General features: G+C 42.0%; 1 protein-coding gene across 1 annotated transcript in view; it reads left to right on the top strand.

Annotated features, from left to right (window-relative positions):
- LOC125371552 overlaps window positions 1-19606 on the top strand; it is a 65025-nt gene that overhangs the window by 3081 nt on the left and 42338 nt on the right. The window lies entirely within an intron of this gene.

The raw sequence follows: 19606 nt of genomic DNA, 5'->3' as shown, positions 1-19606 counted from the left end.
ACCTGTTACTGACATTTCAGACGTGCACCACTCCCGCATATGGTCTCACATTATGACATTACCTGAGCCAAGACGCTAGGTATTGTTTGTGTCTGGTTAAGACATTCATACAGGCGTTTCTCCTCTTTGGAAACTGCACATATAAATAATTCCAAAATTCTATCTAAGCACTTTTTATGATCATAATTCAGGAAACGTTTGACCTTGCCCAAAGCTCATGTTCTCAACCACAATTCTCTTGACAGTCATATCGTAGAACATTACTAGTTATCTTAGATGACACGGTTTCTAATGTCGTTATATAGACACTGCGTTCTCGAATATTCTCGAGAGATATTGTCTCGGAAAGAGCAATGTATGGGATTATCTTTGAAGGAGGATATTCTTCAGAGGAATGTATGTACGTTGGTGCTGATGTAGGTTGTGCGTCATAAAGTCACACACAGGTGCAGCCGCCGTACAGTAAGCAATGATCTCCAGGAAGACAATAATGACTCAGTTGTTGACGTGTCGCGTTGCCACGGCTTTTTATGACCTAAACAATCCACCGAAGTCACAACACATATATATTGCGATACTTCGTTCACGACAGACTATTTTGGGTTAAACATACGAGGCGTACACATACGATAGTTTTTACAGCCGTCTCTCATACATTTCCTGAACGTCAAGTTTGAAAACTTCCAAGCGAGTTTATCTACAACGTTTCAAGCAAATCTGAATTTATTCAGTTTCAAGTTCTCTGGGCTCATTTCTATTATGTATCAAAACAAAACATAAAACAGCAAAATGTTTTATATAAGGTAATTCCATTACTTTTAAAGAGGAAAACTCAAATACAAACCAATGAATACTGCATTAAAAAACTAAAGTGTGCGTCAGAACCTATTTGAAAATCTTGATATGTCATAATTTAAATTTAAAGATAATTTAAGAGGTGATGTGATTTGGGGTTTAACTACGCGTTCAAGGTAATTGCACACACACACACACACACACACACACACACACACACACACACACACACACACACACACACACACACACGTGTGTGTTGCGTGCGTGCTTGCGTGTCTCTCTCTCTTTGTGTGTGTGTGTGGCTGCTTGTACTGGTCCGGACCGATTTATAGTGCTAGCCTACTGAAATACCATGCCGCAGTTTAACATGAATACCCCACTCAGACACAGCGTACTACCTCCGAGCCGACCAAACCTTGTTTGATCCACTTAATGCCGAGCGCCAGACAGGGTAACAACAGGTACCATCTTTTAACATATTTTGGTATATATACATAATGTGCTTCCACCGTGGTGACTAAACCAGGAAAGAGCAATAGTTTGGTACCACGGGGCTGTGTTCTGTTTCTGGAAGGCTGTGACTGACAGTCCGCGCTAACAACAGCAATCGGGTGCAATCCATCATGTGTGATTTGAAACCGTAACCTTTCATGAAGACCCGTGTAATCTGTCTGCACAATCAATCCCTTTCGATTCGCACTGTATCGGGCGATACAGGTCTTGATTAAATTCTACGTGACTTATACCTTGTAGAGGATTAACATTTGCAATCGAGGGAAGAAGAAATTAAGAGACTTGTAATACGACATCCCGCTAGTTCTTTTGTTCAGTCGTAATGGAAATGCTACACTTTAATAATGAGTTTTATAGTGAAACACCAGAAAACCTGTTCAGTTACGTCAGTGTCGGTTTTAGACTTTAGTATTATCTCGGCGTTGTACACGAGTATTCATGTATCGGCTTACTGTAAAACATTGCCACTCTAGGTGTAATTTTCCCATCTTTGTAATAATTCACACAATGTTAACGAAAGAGGCATCATCATGCAGCGAACAAGGCATTGTCATGAAGCCAGATGTACACCACATATTACAAAAGAATTAATGTTCAATCATCGACTGTCGCTATCCTATTACCAATAGGCACCAATCAGGCTGCAGCTTACTAAAGTTACCATTTCCATGCAAATTAAACTGGCTTAAATCTCCGCAGGTCGATTCAGGTTACACATATCGGTCTGTAAAGAAGGTCTTTCACGCGAGGGTGGGGGAGGGGAGTGGGGGTGGGGGTGGGGGGTGCTCTACCTTCATGTTAACCATTCATTTGTCGGTATTAGTAGAACAATTACTTTGGAGCCAATACAGTCTTATCAGGATTGTATGTGTATCTCCCGTCCTTTAGACGGAAATGCCATTTCCTGATGAAGATCGTCCATGAATTAATGATGATGTAGCATCTTTTGAACGAAGGTAACCTCCTTATCGACGTTGGGGACGTCATTTGTTTGTTTATTGTGTAACGCCGCACTAATCGATACCCCAGGTTTTGTTTGTTTGTTGTTGTTGTTTAACGCCGCACTCAGCAATATTCCAGCTATATGACGCCGGTCGGTACATAATCGAGTCTGGACCAGACAATCCAGTGATTGACATCATGAGCATCGAACCACGTAATTGGGATACGATGACATGCATCAACAAAGTCAGCGAGCCTGGCCACCCGATCCCGTTAGTCTCCTCTAACGACAAGCATGATATCCCAGGTACATGATGACACCCTGTGAATAATAGAGTCAGGACCCGACAAACCAGTGGTTGATATTATGACCAACGTCCGGCGCCGCCGGGGTATGATGATCAATCAACCAAGTCTGACCACCTGATTCATTAAGCTTCCTCGTAAGACAACCATAGGTTGCTGGGGACCAAATCTAAGCTGGATGGAGTATCATCTTTTTAATTAGATGTCATCGTTTTAAGTTTTATTTCTAACTGATAAACGATCCCTTAGACGGAGAATCGGTTCACAGTTTAATATTGCATGGTATTACCGAGACCTAGTGGGTAAGCGTAAAAAGCGCCAGACTTGCGAGCGCAATGTCTGAGATCGTATCCCGCTAGTGACCGGGTTGTTATTCAGCCTTAGGACCAACAATGTTTACAGGTCTTTACAGTGTTGTCACTACCCCTAGTGTACAGTACATACACCCTGTGCATTCGAAAAAACCCACTCGTCCAATGGTATATGACCAGATGGCGGAAACACGAATACGTACATACACCCGAAACACAAGTGTAAACACGTGTGGTGTCACCCTGGGCAAGTGACTCGGTTCACAGGGTTCTCGGTTCTCCCAGCCGGGAATGGGTACCCGATATGTGAGGTGGAAGTAAAAACCTTCTAGCGCCCCTTGGCAGCTTGGGTTGTGTACTCCCCGGGGAGTTGAGAATGATAAGTGGATTGCAAACGGATTAACTGGTTGGGGAACAAATAAAAACGCATTTGAGCAGAATATCATAAAAATATTCACGATTGTCCCTATCAGTACAGTCAGGCCACGTAGAAAGCACAACGATTGCACACTATATATTTTGTTGAAAACCTTCAATACCAAATGGGAATACGTAAACATGATTAAAGCTACTTTACCTTTGATTAATGCAAATGCCAGTTTACATTAAATTTAATCTTATTACATTATAAAAAGTTTGCTTGCAAGGTTTCATGTTTGTCAGAAAAGTGCTACGAGTTTTCGTATGCATTATATGTCAATGAAAAGGGAAAAATACATGAAATTATAATTATCAAAGTGGGGCATTATGTTTTAAGACCAATGTTGATTAATAAATCTCGCTATAATTCGTATTTATTTAAAGAGTGATAACTTATTAACATATGAATGTACAGGCTGTCGTCATATAGTTGGGAAATTACTGACTGTGTTCAATAACAATGATACAATCAGGTAAAATGTAAGCAGCATTAGCTCTGTATTGACCGCAACCTTTTAGACCTACGTTTTGTAATCTGAAAGGATCAGCTTAACAGCATCCAGTGTCCAACATCTGGCAATCAATATTTATTTATCTCAGGACAAATTTTTTTAAAGCATTCTCAGAAACAAACTATTTTTAAACACCCTCGCTCTCCCCATAATATCTTATTGACGGCCCCTACAGATACCGCTACAGATACCGCTGCTATAGAAGAAAACCAGCTTGCAAGGGTTTATGTAGGTCGTTAGTCAGATTAGCTATATATAAAATGTCAAAGTGTATACTTGCCGTATCTCACTCAAGACCGTATTTCTTAAGATCGATACTTGTTATGAGACATATGATCTTGGGCATCGCCCTACAGAAGTTAATAATAACATAAAAACATGTCATTCAGCTGACGAAACTATAATTGCAATATTGTAAACTTAAATAACTGTAATTTTATTGTTTGTAGGTGCTTGTCGTTGATGGATGTTTCCCAATGGTATTCACTTAGTTGTTGATGAGTTAGTAGGTAAGGTTTTACGCCGTTTTTGGCAATATTCTGGTAATATAACGGCACGGGGCACCAGAAATGGGCTTCACACATCTATGTGGTAATTCGAACCCGGGCCTTCGGCCTGACGAGCGAAGGCTTTCACCATTCGGCTACCCGCCTCCCCAGTTGATGATGATAATGAAGATGATATTAGGTATTATTAAAGGTGTAGATGAGAGGACTATTGTGCGCCATTATGTATTATGTATTAATGTATGCATTAATAACTGAAACTATAGAACAATCAGGATGATAGGGTTTTTAGATCTTCTACGCTACAAGGGGCGGTCGGGTAGCCTAGTGGTTAAAGCGTTCGCTCGTCACGCCGAAGACCCGGGTTCGAATCCCGACATGGGTACAATGTGTGAAGCCCATTTCTGGTGTCCCCCGCCGTGATATTGCTGGAATATTGCTAAAAGCGGTGTAACTCACTCACTCACTCACTCACTCTACGCTACAAGGTAGATCTGGATGGCTTGATGCCGTGTTAATGTGTCGGTGTCGTGTGTACAGAAACAAAACGTTTTCTTTTCATTAAATACTACCGTACATCTATATTAGGAGCGGGAACGTGTGTCAAGTCATCTAAGGCACCGCAATTCGCTGTACAGAGTTGCGTCCCTTGTGCACCCAGAAACCTAGGATGTTCGAATCCTGGTTCGCCCCGTTTATGTTTCTCGGTATTTCAATACCATACCTGTGCTCGTGGGTTTCACCAAAGTGGTCATTAGACGTCTGAGATCTGTATCACTTCGGGGCTTTGCTCCACATCAAGCTGACAGGCCGGGACATAACAGGAATACTGTTCAAAGCGCGTTAATCGCAACTCATTTACTCATTCATGTCTGCTCCCTAAGGACTCCTTTGGGTTTTTACAATCATGGCTTATTGTATGTCTCCGTACCCCGTCGGCGTGGACTGTTGTTCATGCTATCAACCACTCGTTTGTCTGGTCTAGACAACAGTATTTTACAGACTGTCTTGATACTGGTAGTGATGTCTCCGTGAGAAAACCACAACACGGTAAGTAAAACAACATGTAGGTTAATGAATCATATCTACCCTTTCCGTTTATCGTGAGTGTTACATACACTACATGCATCTTTTGTGTGGAGGCGACGCGTGTAGGTAAGAGCAGCGCCCCCCCCCCCCCCCCCCCCCCCCCGACACACACACACACACACACACAACACATGTCTGGAATACATGAACTCCGGTATTTTGTAAAGGGCAATGCTTTTAACCGCGGCCACGGATTTCATGTAACCATTTCTCCAAGGTACAGATGGATTCCAAATCATCCACTGTACTTTTTATTCATTATATTTAATTTCCGCATGGACGAAGGACATCGACCCATGGTACTGCAATTTACAGCAAACACATTAGTTGTGCATTTATAGCATTATGAAATATGGTTTTTTTCCTGATGCACAGCCTCATTAACATGCATTGCAAGATTCCCCGTGTTTTTGTTTGATCATGGTCGCAACATTCAACACCTTAGTAAAGCTTTCAAAAGGTTGCATGGTAGACATGTGGATGACATTTCCAAACATGACAGTGACAACATTTTAAAACTAAATTGACTTGTACCATACGTTCCCGTGTTTCTTCAGGTGAACAATTGACTTGCCTTTGAATGTGTTTGTGACGAGTGCCACAGATGGGGCTGGATACGCTCAGCTTTTTTGCGAACACCTGGTATCATCTCTATTTAAATCGTGATTCATAAACACATGCTTATGATATACTAGTTTGAATCGTACAATCGACTCTGCTTTTAGCAAAGATTTCTTTTCAATATGGAAAAGGTTTGCCGCTTTTATTTACCAGACAAACATAATAAATGGACATCAATACGTAAAATACATGTATCAGATGAAATCGCGTGTATACTACTGAACATATGAAGTAAATTTATTGCAGTGATCGGTTTATGGTTAAACTTTCTTTTTGTATGGAGCTCCTAAAGGATTCTTAATTCTTTTTTAGCATACAATCCTCATGATGCAGCCAACTTTTTTTATCAGAATCTAATTATGAACAAATACATTATCATTTCCATGAAAATGTTTTATGTTATTTATTGCATAAAAAAACATAAGGATATCAAAATATTTAAATGTTAATATATGTATTTGCTGTACGTAGGTGAATATTGATTTAATATTGTCTCGCTTAAGAATATGACTGGGAACGTTATTATTTGTTACTCAAATTTCATTTGAAAACACATTTGTCATTTGAACCCGTTTTGCAACCACCCGGTGTCACAATACATTGATCCTTTTATGTCGTTGTAGTTTAATTTGTCGCTTCCATTTCTATAAACACCTTTAATGTGGTAGAGATAGATTTATTACAATTTCATTACAATCTCACGTTCGGCTATTTCCGTCAAGCCAGGAGAAAAAGTAATGCCCTCTGTTGGCAGATTGACTGCATTACAATGCTTTGCAGACAATTGTGACGTCAGCGGTTACCTTGAGTGAGTGAGTATGGTTTTACGCCGCTTTTAGCAATATTCCAGCAATATCACGGCGGGGGACACCAGAAATGGGCTTCACACATTGTACCCATGTCGGGAATCGAACCCGGGTCTTCGGCGTGACGAGCGAACGCTTTAACCACTAGGCTACCCGACCGCTCCCGGTTACCTTGACGTCACAATGTAATGACATCACTAATCTCAACGCTGCTAAAATTGGTTAGTGGTACTTTCTACATTTTTTATTACTGTTTTTTACCTACGAGGGCAAACATATCGGGATTCATAAAAATCATATGTGCCCTAGGGTCATATCAAGTCACGAGACAACAGTGTATTGTTTCTGTCACCCCGACGGCACTGTTGACGTCATTCGAATCTTATTGTGACGTGAGGTCGGAATGACGTCAGACTAGAAACGACGTCCTATCTGAAGATTATTGACGTCATTCGACAAATTGTGTTTTTCTAGGACAGCGGTGGTGATCAGTGCAATTTTTTTCCAAATCGTCTCTGTATGTAGACATCTTCTTCGGTAACATAAATAGAACATTATATGAGTGTTCATGTCATACTATGTTTACAACAATCGCTCGGGAAATACCGGAATTTAGACGTAAGCATACTATGATATGAACACTCATATAATATCAATTTACAAACTGAAAAAGTTGGAAGAATGATGTGGGATGATAAATAGAATCTCACCCTCGTACCTTTTGATATCAAATATATCAACATTCATCGATTAAACCTTTAAAAAGTATCGACTCGAATAGAAATATTTGATATCAAAAGACACACGGGTGAGATTCTCTACATGCAATCCAAGGTTTATCATATCAGTAGGCGGTAGGCAGATATACCAACATCTGAATCACCATCTCTTGTTGTGCATGTCTTGCTGAGGAACGGTAACCCTTAAATCAGGTTGGTGAAGCGGCATTGACATTTAGCCTGAAAGTCGTGACCATAGTCACCATCTTTCTCTGTTACGACAGGCATTTTAATTTTTAAAAAACGTGTTATTTTTGTTTCGACTAAGCGTAGGATATTCTGCCGATTTCTCCGCAACCTCATGATATTATCCAAGGACATCTGAAGGCTTTAGGAGAATTACTAGAAAAGGATTATTTGAAACATTTATCAGGTGAGAACCGTAATCTTTGTCAGATAATCATACTTAAAAATCGAAAAAATGGAATACGTTTTATGACAATAATAATAGTTGTCAACACTTATTGTGTCACTGACATTTGTTGACATTCAAGCTACATGACGGTGGTCTGGACCAGCCAATCCAGTGATTGACATCATGAGCATCGATCCACGCAATTGGGATACGATGACATGCATCGTACAAGTCAGCGAGCCTGACCACCCGATCCTGTTAGTCGCCTCTTAGGGGCACCGGTGGCCTAGTCATCTAAGGCGTCGCGATTCGCTGTTCAGAGTGGCGTCCCTTGGGCGCGCCAGTAATCTATGATAGTGGGTTCGAATCCCGGTTCGCCCCGATTATGTTTCTAGGTTTGTCAGCACCATACCCGTGCTCGTGGGTTTCACCGAAGTGGTAAACGTCTGAGGCCTGCATCACTTCGGGATTTCCTCCCACATTAAGCTTACTCACCGTGACATAACTGCATAGTTGCCTCTTACGTCAAGAATGGGTTGCTGAAGACCTATTCAACCCCGGATCTTCACGGGTCCTGACATTTGTTATGAATGGGCACATCACGCTCATCAGTATCGATTTAGTGACATACGTGTTCAGTTGAAACTTGAAGTAATTTTTATATATACACAATAAGTCACTCTCATATTGTGTCCATGACGGGGTCATATGTGTCGAGACACGAGTATGTACCCCTCTAAGTCAATGTCATGTTTTTGATGGCACGGGTAGCCCAGAAGTTATTCGCTGTGCAGATTCGTCGCATCCCTTGGGAACACCAGGAATATGTGTTGTGGTTCCGAATCCCGGTTATGTTTCTAAGGTTGTCAGCACCATGCCCGTGATCGTGGGTTTCACCGAAGTGGTTAACGTCTGAGACCTGCACTTCTGACTTTCCTCCGACATTAGGCTGACACGCCGTGATATAACTGGAATACTTTCAAAGCAGCGTTAAACCCAACTCACTCACTAACTCAATCACTATTAACCAGGAGGACGGGATAGAACTCTTTGTTTTTTGGACCCGGCTCCCATACAATAAACAGCGCCATATAATAAACAGTGGCTTTTAGAAGGTGTTTAAATGCCAGTAACACATGTGATTTTAATCATTCCCTTGTTCATCCCACATTAAGCTGACACGCCGTGATAGATCTAGAATACAGTTCAAAGCGTCGTTAAACCCAACTCACTCACTCACTCAACATGTTTCTATAACTGGGACAAAAGTATCTAACCCTGTAAGTCATGGCAAGAGTGATTTAAAGTTGAGGCTAAAAAATATTCTTTTAGTAAGGTATTATAACTGTTATAATCGAGTCTAGACCAGGCAATCCAGTGACTGACATCATGAGCATCGATCCACGCAATTGGGATACGATGACATGCATCAACCAAGTCATCGAGCCTGACCACCCGATCCCGTTAGTCGCCTCTGACGACAAGGTGTAGCTTTATGACTTATAGTTTACATGACGGTGACATTACTGGCTCGTTGTTCTCCTTATTATTTAACACAGCAGACATCAAATATAAAAAGAACGAACGATCTCGCTGATGGTAATATTTCATGTTCCATCAATATCATGTGTCCCTCCGCCCTGCAATGCATCATTATCTTTAATATGGTTACCGTGGTTACGGACTATACGTATGCCACCTTGTCCTAATTGTAGATAGGAGAACGAGAGATAATATTGACTATTTAACCCGTACTCTCCAATCCTGTGTTAATCAGTAACTCTTGTTTGAAACTGTAACTGTTTGTTGGTTTTCGCCGCACCAGCAATAATCTATTTTATAGTTAAAATGGATAGCATTATCATTAAACCGCCGCATGTTATCAAAAATGAGCGGACCACTGTAACTTGATAATGCCCTCATATTGCTTGACGACGGGCCATTATCACGCCCGTTGTTATGTGAAGTCATAGGATAGGGTAAGGTGACGTCACGTTCAATAGTGACGGCATCTGGTTTGCTCTATGACGTTTACATATTTGTAAAGGTGGGTCAGTGACATTCGGGTTGATTGGAGTCAATGTTTCAAAACTGATATTGTTGGGGTTTTTTTTATTTGATAACAAATTCCATCCATTTTAAGCTATAATAAGGGTAACGCTATTTTTCAGGGCATTATCATTTGCAGAAGCCCTCGATCTTTTCAACTGCCCTCCTTCGCCGGGTAGTTAATCGAAGACCTCGGGCTTCTACAAATGATAGTGCCCTGAAAAATAGCGTTACCCTAATATTATTACCTAGGAGAGCAAACATAGGGGTCCACAAAAATCATATGTGCCCTAGGGTCATATCACGTCACGAGGCAACAGTTTGTTGTTTCCGTCATCCGGACGGCACTGTTGACGTCATCCGAATCTTATTGTGACGTGAGGTCGGAATGACGTCAGACAAGAAACGACGTCATAGCTGAAGATTGTTGACGTCATCGACAAATTGTGGTTCCGCTGTTGTTGCGACTTGCTGCCCTTACAGGTAAACACTATAATCTGTCTCTGTATGTAGACATCTTCGGTAATAAATAGAACATTATATGTGTTCATATCATACTGTGTTTACGACACTTGTGCCTAAATTCGCTTTCGCTCGGGAAATACCGGAATGAAGTTACTCTTGTCGTTAACATAGTATGACATGAACACTCATATAATATCCTCTATAAATGACTGCGGGTTGAAAATAATGGAGTCTGTGCCAGACATCCAGTGATTGATATTATGAACAATGTCACGTAATAACATCTGACCATACGGTACGTTTATTTGCCCGGACCCCGTTGAGATGCGGGTTACAACTGATTTTCAGCAACTCATGCTTGTTGTAAGAGGCGACAAGTGAGTGAGTGAGTGAGTGAGGTGAGTGAGTGAGTGAGTGAGTGAGTTGGGTTTACCGCCGCTTTTAACAGTATTCCAGTTATATCACGGTGTGTCTGCTTAATGTGGGAGGAAAGCCTGAAGTGATGCAGGTCTCAGACGTGTACCACTTCGGAGAAACCCACGAGCAAGGTGTAAGGTGCTGACAAACCTAGAAACATAATCGGGGCGAACTGAGATTCAAACCCACGATCTAAGGTTTCTGGTGTACCTTGGTTTCGCTCCCACATGAACCTAACACACCGTGATATAACCGGAATACTGTTCAAAGCGGCGTTAAACCTGACACACTCACTCACTCACTCACTCACTCACTAAGAATGCATTTAGACACGACATGCGGAGAGGCCATCGGCCATTACCCATAGGGAAAACGTCATATTTGAGAGAGGGTAATACATGTATTGTTAATTCAAGTTACAATGTCTCGGAAACGATGCATGATATACGTAAATTGCAGGATACCTAACTGTACATGGATCAGAGGAAGACGTTGAAAATAACCATGTATCTGCGTGTAAACGCTTGTTACAAATGAAGAATTCCCCCTCAAATCATGTTCCAAGAGGGGAATGTGGTCGATATCCACTCTATATTTATACAAGCGTTTTTAAAGCACTACTTTGCAAAGGCCTGAAAGTAGATATTTTATAAAGTACCATGATATGATGTTTTTAGCTCCAGAAAATGATAACATTAATTGGGCTTCAACAGTAAAAAACATATTCCCTTTTTGTGGGATTTGGCTATGTATGAGAGCAACAATCTGTGCATACATGTTATATGGTTTTATCCCCGTTATCAGTAAGCGTTCATTTACTTTTGCACACACACGCACGCCCACACGCCAACACGCACACGTACACAATCACACATACGCTCTCACACGCGTCCATACGTTTTTCGAATGTAGAATACAAATTTTAAGAACTCTTTTCAGTTAAAATTTTGAGTGATACAAAAACTCCAATATATATTATGGCTTGGAATTTCCTCCTTTATTCCAAGAATAACTCACAGCAGCGTACCTTTAAAAATCGTTTCAATTGTTTATATTAAAGAGAATTGTTAACAACTTCAGGAAATCGTGCAAGATTCATATTAAGAGATAAAAAAGGTTGTTTTGATTTTTTAAATTTAAATTTATAATACTTTACGGTGATGAGGTTGCCCATTTAATTTACGTCATTTGTCTTCATGGTAATGGCATTATTGACGTGTTAACTCATCGATCGTCGACCTACTATTTCAATACAATACAATATGTCTTCATTAATTACCATGCCACTTCTAAGACGAGATTTCTTTAGTGGGGATGTCGCGTTGGTTTTGTAATGCAAACCTAATGACGGGCTTATCTGTTGACGTGCCCGTCTCATTAAAAGTAACTAATTTCATATGTATGATTTTCAAGGAGATCGTATTTGTAATACTATCTCTTTCTACGTTTTTTGCCTATTAGCACGCGCTGTGGTTAATCTGAATATCACACCTCATTATTTGCACTCGAATACCTTATAATGAGGGATATATTTTTGTAAGCCTTTTCAATCAGTACTAATGTGCACGCGCACGCGTGTGTGCTTGTGCGCGCACGTGTGTATGCGTCTGTGTGTGGGGTGTGTGTGCGTGCGGGTGAGTGTGTACGTGTGCCTGTGAATATCTGTGTCCATTAATGAGAGAGTGAGAGAGAGAATTTACTACAGTTTTCTGTCCTATCACTGTAATATAAAGAAAATGCTTACGCTCGTATTGCGTCCTGTTTGTTTTGAGATAAACACACACTTTTGTCTCAATGAAAAGATATATCAAATTGCCATTTTCAAGAAAAGCGCCAAAATTCAAACTTTCTGTTGTCCCCAAACTTGAAGTGCACCTTCTTTCCGACATTTTTTTTATGTTGCTTGTTTGTTTGCACTCAGCAATATTCAATACTCAGTAAATAACCGAATCTGGAGCAGACAAAGCAGTGACTGATAACATGCCGTCGGGGTACAATGAAACACAATCAACCAAGTCACTGAATCGATACCACACGAGGGGCGGTCGGGTAGCCTGGTGGTTAAAGCGTTCGCTCGTCACGCCGGCCGGGTTCGATTCCCCAAATGTGAAGCCCATTTCTGGTGAGCCCCGTTGTGGTATTGCTGGAATATTGCTGAAATCGGCGTAAAACCACACTCACTCATTCAAGCGTAGAACAGAACAGAACCCGAAGGAGAAGCACAATACGTTGTTTATTAACCTGAAACACCAGTACGAGTTCTTCAACATGTAATCCTATTGTTTGCTCTGACATATGTTTTTTATGACGCGGCTAAAGTGACATATCGGCCTATACAATTACTCCCGGCAAAAAACAACAGCAACCCTACAAAGGTTTTAAATTAGAAAGCAAGAAAGCTTCACACGTCTATTCATGGATAAGCATGGTTAAATCACCATTGTCATTGTTAAATCAAGTCAACGACAAACAGTAATCAATGCGGGCATGCAATAACTTTTGGACTCTATTTTTAAAGTGGAATTCGAATTTATGATTTATAAAAATAACATAATGAATCCTAAATCAAATCTAATCAATGTGTAGGCCATATGGCAAATAGAAATGCATAAAAACACGTGATAATTTAAGCGGCACTGTCTGAGCAACATTCGCATCCTTCTGTCATCCTTTCTAGTTTCTTACACAAATCGACACGATGTCTTCCCAATGCAACACAATGACGGAGTCTAATGGACGTCGGTCTCAACTTGGACTTAATTACACACAAAAACGACACATGCCTTAAAGAGATTCCTCTTGCGAACTGTTATATGTTTTTTTAGCCTGAACGTATCGAAGCTTGATAATGCGGCTCAGTTTAACCACAGCCAAGTGTGTTTTCACCCACTAAGATCTAATTCTGTTTCCAGGAAGTTGAAGCTCTCTTACGCTTTCATCTTGGATTTAGAAGGTTCTTCTGAACTGTTCTCAAGTAACCGTTGCATTTAAACGAAAGCCACATCATGTTTTGATCGATCATCCGGGGTTAGCTTAAACCATTGCTCACAGCAAATATAAATGAAATCTTTAAACCTTAGCTGACCTTAAGACGTAAGGACTTTCAGTAACAGCGTGATAGTTGCTTAAGAAGTGAAGTTCGTTAGTGATCGAAATGTTCAGGGTCATAAGATCATGGGTATCGCATGTGACACTTAAGCTATGCAAAGACGTAAGATCGTAACGCTAAGACTTGTAAGCCTATGTTAAAGTATGGGTGTTACGACCATCTTAGCGCTAAGATCGCTTTGTGCCACAGAGCTCAGGTGAGGATTCCTGAAAGAATTGGTCCCCAGTAAACTTTGCGTGTTTTATGTCCATGTGTTCACGTTGGTTTTTTTCAGGGAAACATTTAACTTGCCTCTGCATGTGTTTGTGACGGAGGCCACCAGTGGAACAGGATACGCTCACCTTTTAGCGAACACCTGGTGTCATCTCTTCTATAGTGGTTCATAAACACAGGCTTCCGATGTAGTCGAAATAGCACAATAGATTCTACTTTTAGGAAAGATTACATATGATTTTGTCGCATTTATTTAAGAGCCGACTTACCAGGCTCGATGGGTTATATGACAGCTGATAACCGGTTTTCGTTCCTAGAAGGCGGGGGTAGCTGACCCTCCTTCAATATTCTGGGTTAAGTCCAGAATCGACTATCAACAGGTGGTTTGATATAACAGGAACATTTCTACATACAACATCACTTCACTTTCTAGACACAATGTTTAGAGTACCATACGAACCTGTATCTACATGGTTGCAGACCCGTGAAGATCCGGGGTAGAATAGGTCTTCAGCCACCCATGCTTGCCGTAGTAGGCGACTATGCTTGTCGTAAGAGGCGACTAACGGGATCGGGTGGTCAGGCTCGCTGACTTGGTTGATGCATGTCATCGTATCCCAATTGCGTAGATCGATTCGTATAATGCCAATCACTGGATTGTCTGGTCCAGACTCGATTATTTACAGACCGACATATAGGTGGGATATTGCTGAGTGCGACAAACAAACAAACAAACATCGTTCCATAATGCGAGCTATACATGTTGGGATTGGATACACTGTGTCGGGTCTATGTATTTACTCCATTCAAACCAAACTCATGCAAACACTGTGTGGTTATACTGTATGTCAATAGGTATGGCTTTGGTGACATATATGGGAGTCGCACTTTATTTTTGTGATATCTGCGGATTGGTAGCATTGTGGGTAGAGCGTTGCTCTTCCCAGCGAAAACTTAGGTTCGATTCCCAACATTGGTTCAACCCATTCTTAGGGTCTCCCTACATGGTATGACCTATGAAGACCCAGGTTGTCCCCCCCGTGAGGATCCGGGTTAGAAACGATCTTCAGCAACCCATGTTTGTCTCCCCCGTGAAGATCCAGATTAGAAGCGATCTTCAGCAACCCATGCTTGTCTCCCCGTGAAGATCCAGGTTACAATAGGTCTTCAGCAACCCATGTTTGTCACCTCCGTGAGGATCCAGGTTGGAATTGGTCTTCAGCAAGCCGTGTTTGTCTCAGCCATGAAGATCCAGGTTAGAATTGGTCTTCAGCAACCCATGCTTGTCTCCCTCGTGAAGATCCAGGTTACAATAGGTCTTCAGCAACCCATGTTTGTCTCCCCCGCGAAGATCCAGATTAGAAGCGATCTTCAGCAACCCATGCGTGTCTCCCCCGTGAAGATCCAGGTTAGGATAGGTCTTCAGCAACCCATGTTTGTCTCCCCCGAGAAGATCCAGGTTAGAATATGTCTTCAGCAACAAATGCTTGTCACCTCCGTGAGGATCCAGGTTGGAATTGGTCTTCAGCAAGCCGTGTTTGTCTCAGCCATGAAGATCCAGGTTAGAATTGGTCTTCAGCAACCCATGCTTGTCTCCCTCGTGAAGATCCAGGTTACAATAGGTCTTCAGCAACCCATGTTTGTCTCCCCCGCGAAGATCCAGATTAGAAGCGATCTTCAGCAACCCATGCGTGTCTCCCCCGTGAAGATCCAGGTTAGGATAGGTTTTCAGCAACCCATGTTTGTCTCCCCCGAGAAGATCCAGGTTAGAATATGTCTTCAGCAACAAATGCTTGTCTCCCCCGTGAAGATCGAGATTAGAATAGGTCTTCAGCAACCCATGTTTGTCACCTCCGTGAGGATCCAGGTTGGAATTGGTCTTCAGCAAGCCGTGTTTGTCTCAGCCATGAAGATCCAGGTTAGAAGCGATCTCCAGCAACCCATGTTTGTCTCCCCCGTGAAGATCCAGGTTAGAATATGTCTTCAGCAACAAATGCTTGTCTCCCCCGTGAAGATCGAGATTCGAATAGGTCTTCAGGAACCCACGTTTGTCTCCCCCGTGAAGATCTGGAGTAGAATAGGTCTTCAGCAACCCATGTGTGTCTCCCCCGTGAAGATCCGGGGTAGAATAGGTCTTCAGCAACCCATATGTGTTTCCCCCGTGAAGATCCGGGGTAGAATAGGTCTTCAGCAACCCATGTGTGTCGTTTGGGGCGACTATGCTTGTCGTAAGAGGCGACTAACGGGATCGGGTGGTCAGGTTCGCTGACTTGGTTGTTGTATGGTATCGTATCCCATGCGTAGATCGATGCTCATGATGTCAATCACTGGATTGTCTGGCCCGGACTCGAGTATTTACAACCGTCATATAGCTGGAATATTATTGCGACGTTAAACAACAAACAAACAAACAAACAAACAAACAAACAAACAAACAAACAAACCCTTGACGCTGTGACCCGAACACTGCTAAACTGAGTCATTCGTTCATCTTTTTTCTCCTATTGCATATGTCTTCTCCCGCCCCCGTCGTCTTGTCTACTCATTTCACTGTTTTCTTCCTTCCGTTACTGCCTGTGCGTATCTGATCAATCCCGGCAGTATGGGACAAGATCTCTAGCAAATTCGGTAGCACAAATAACAACCACATGAATCTATTTTAGATGGGAGCGATGGAATTATGGTGAGGAATCGGTCCTGGGTAGTTATTTCCCAGGTGGTAGTGTCAGTGAGATGGGTGAAGGATATAGTAGGCGATGGAAAAAGTGGGAGCCGGTATGAATGAGATGTTGATGGATGGATGGTAAGAAATGGTGGTGTACGAGAGAGGGGTGTGAGTGAGATGTGTTATGGGTGGATGGATAGTGGGAACGGGTATGAATAAAGGTGATGGATGGATAGATGGATAGATACTGGGAGTAGGTATAAATGAAAAGGTGATGGATGGATGGATGGATAGATACTGGGAGTAGGTATAAATGAAAAGGTGATGGATGGATAGATGGATAGATACTGGGAGTAGGTATAAATGAAAAGGTGATGGATGGATAGATGGATAGATACTGGGAGTAGGTATAAATGAAAAGGTGATGGATGGATGGATGGATAGATACTGGGAGTAGGTATAAATGAAAAGGTGATGGATGGATAGATGGATAGATACTGGGAGTAGGTATAAATGAAAAGGTGATGGATGGATAGATGGATAGATACTGGGAGTGGGTATAAATGAAAAGGTGATGGATGGATGGATGGATGGATAGAAATGGCGAGCGAGTGAGATGGGTTATGGATGGATGGATAGTGGGAACGGGTATGAATAAAGGTGATGGATAGATAGATGGATAGATACTGGGAGTAGGTATAAATGAAAAGGTGATGGATGGATGGATGGATAGATACTGGGAGTAGGTATAAATGAAAAGGTGATGGATGGATGGATGGATAGATACTGGGAGTAGGTATAAATGAAAAGGTGATGGATGGATAGATGGATAGATACTGGGAGTGGGTATAAATGAAAAGGTGATGGATGGATGGATGGATGGATAGAAATGGCGAGCGAGTGAGATGGGTTATGGATGGATGGATAGTGGGAACGGGTATGAATAAAGGTGATGGATAGATAGATGGATAGATACTGGGAGTAGGTATAAATGAAAAGGTGATGGATGGATGGATGGATAGATACTGGGAGTAGGTATAAATGAAAAGGTGATGGATGGATAGTTGGATAGATACTGGGAGTAGGTATAAATGAAAAGGTGATGGATGGATGGATGGATAGAAATGGCGAGCGAGTGAGATGGGTTATGGATGGATGGATAGTGGGAACGGGTATGAATAAAGGTGATGGATGGATGGATGGATAGATACTGGGAGTAGGTATAAATGAAAAGGTGATGGATGGATGGATGGGTGGCTAGAGCGGGAGCGGGTATGAATGAGATGATAGATGGATGGATAGAAATGGCGAGCGAGTGAGATGGGTTATGGATGGATGGATAGTGGGAACGGGTATGAATAAAGGTGATGGATGGATAGATGGATAGATACTGGGAGTAGGTATAAATAAAAAGGTGGAAGAGCCGAGACACAACGTTCGTCGACTGACAGCACATAGCGACAGTATATATAAGATTGAGGACAGTTGAAAGTGTGTTTCGTACCTCATTGATCTTTTTAAATTTGCCAGACCCATCTAGCATGTGTTATTGGATTATATTTAGACTGTAAGCTAGTGGTGGACACCGTACGTTGTAGAGCGACACGTGTACAGTCAGTCTGATTATTGCTTAGCGCTACATCAGCAATCTTGCAGCTGTTCGCGGTGATGACACGTAACAAGCATGAGATGTGGCGTTATAGTGCGACATATGAATGGGACCGGCGTTATGACGGAAGACTACATAAGTATGTGCTAATTGAACACGTTGAGTAGCAGGTCAGAAGATCGATGTCAGATACAAATCTATATTTCTGACATAATGGGACACCTTACATGCATCCTATGTCACGATGTTAAGTTTCAAGACTTGTCATGGGTTTCACCAAAGTCGTACTCGTCTAAGACCTGACTCACCTCGCTCTTTCCTCCCACGCCAAGCTGACACGCCGAGATCTAACTGACATACTGTTCGAAGCGGCGTTAACCCAAACCCACTCACTCACCATATTAAGGACCCGTGAAGATCCGGGTTTGAATAGGTCTTCAGCAATCCATGCTTGTCGTAAATGGCGACTAAGCCTGTCTTAAGAGGCGGCTAACGGGATCGGGTGGCCAGACTCGCTGACTTGGTTGATGCACGTCATCGTATCCCAACTGAGTGGATCGATGCTCATGATTTCAATCACTGGATTGTTTGGTTCAGACTCGATTATTTACATATTTGATATAGCTGAAATATTGCCGAGAGCGGCGTTAACAACAAACAATCCATACGATACAATCGGACCAGTAACCTGTATTCTGTTTAGTGTAACAATGTGACAAGTTACGTTATGCCGTCTTGGCAGGATGTAATGAACACTTTACATTCTGTTTGACGATATTACAAGATACGTCATATTTGCGTCATAACCAGTATGAACTATATTTCCCGTGATCACTCCATGAACGTCTCAATCAAACACAACCGCCTCCGTGGTCTAGTGGTAGAGTGTCCGCCCGGAGAGCGGAAGGTTCGGGGTCGAACCCGGCCGCTTCATACCAAAAGACGTTAGAAAATGATACTTGTTGTTACCCTGCCTGGCGCTCGACATTAAGGGGCTAAAACAAGGACTGGTCAGCTCGGAGTCGATATGCTGTGTCTGAGTTGGGTATTCATGTTAGACTGCGGCCTGATATCTCAGTGTGCTAGCACTATAAAACGGCATCAGTCCGAACAAGTACAAG

This window comes from Haliotis rufescens, unplaced genomic scaffold (assembly GCF_023055435.1).
Source record: "Haliotis rufescens isolate VD_foot unplaced genomic scaffold, xgHalRufe1.0.p SCAF_4, whole genome shotgun sequence".
Classification (NCBI taxonomy): domain Eukaryota; kingdom Metazoa; phylum Mollusca; class Gastropoda; order Lepetellida; family Haliotidae; genus Haliotis; species Haliotis rufescens.
This window is presented reverse-complemented; position numbering and strand designations above follow the sequence as displayed.